General features: G+C 44.6%; 1 protein-coding gene across 1 annotated transcript in view; it reads left to right on the plus strand.

Annotated features, from left to right (window-relative positions):
* Positions 1–1,157, plus strand: part of CENPC (centromere protein C) — a 144,835-nt gene that overhangs the window by 75,012 nt on the left and 68,666 nt on the right. The window lies entirely within an intron of this gene.

The raw sequence follows: 1,157 nt of genomic DNA on the forward strand, positions 1-1,157 counted from the left end.
CACCCATTTTGAATAATATTGCATGAGTTCCTTGTTTTTCAGTGTAGCATAGTATTCCATTATGTGAATATACCACAGCTTCTCTTTCCATTCGTTTGTTGATGGGCACTTAGGTTGTTTCTAACTCCTTGCTATTGTGAACAATGACACGATAAACATGGGTGTGCATCGTATTAACTTTTTTAAGGGAGCTCTGGTGGACTAGTCCCCAACTAATTGTGCTGCTAACCCAAAGGTGGCACCTCTGTGCCTGGTTGAATCTACTAGTGGCTCTATGGGAGAAAGGTGGCCGTTCTCCTCCCCTGCAGTTTATACACTGTGAAAACCCCCTGGAAGGTCAGCTGTGAATCATATCTGACTCAGTGCAGTCGTTGTGAGTGAGTAATTGACTATTTTTTTTAATAGAAGACAGCAATAATTTATGCCACAAAACACATGCTTTCTGGCCCTGCTCCCCTGCATCCTGCCCCTGGCCTGGGGTGGGCGAGCAGGGTAGACATGGGGTGCCTCTGAACTTCTCAAAGCCAGAACCCCAGCCAGGTCACCCTGCACCTCTGAGAGGATCTGCTCCATCTGTAGACCCACACTCATCAGTATATAAGCCAGGACCCAGGTATCTTCCTGGTCTTTATTGTGAGGAAAGCTGCCAGGGTCAGAGCAGGACTGTGGAGGGGACACCTGTGATAGAACCATCACTGTCTGACAGGTCATGATCTTCAGCAGTACTTTACTTGAATATGATATTTGCTGATAGTTTCCACAACTGTTGGATCACCTTCCTTGGGATTGGGAATAAATATGGACCTCTTCCAAATATGGACCAGACAGCTGTCCCCCACATTCCCCAGCATAGACTGGTGAGTGCTTCCATGGCTGTATCTGTTTGAAATAAGTCAATGGTATCGCATCAATTCCTGAGGCCTTATATTTGCCAATTCCTTTCTTACGGTTTCAGCTTCCTCCTTCATTGGCTCCAGTTCATATGCTATACTTCCAGAATTTTTTCAATGTCAAGCAGTTCTTTTTGGTACAATGACTCTTTTTTTTTATAAATTTAGGTTGTTTATTTTTCATTTCAATGAACATCTGCAGAGATTTTGGAATTCCATTCATTCATTGTTGCACCCTTCTCCCCGCAAAAAACCCTCCCCCCCCCC

The sequence above is a fragment of the Elephantulus edwardii genome, unplaced genomic scaffold, assembly GCF_000299155.1.
Source record: "Elephantulus edwardii isolate Elephantulus edwardi_28Jun2011 unplaced genomic scaffold, EleEdw1.0 scaffold00442, whole genome shotgun sequence".
Classification (NCBI taxonomy): domain Eukaryota; kingdom Metazoa; phylum Chordata; class Mammalia; order Macroscelidea; family Macroscelididae; genus Elephantulus; species Elephantulus edwardii.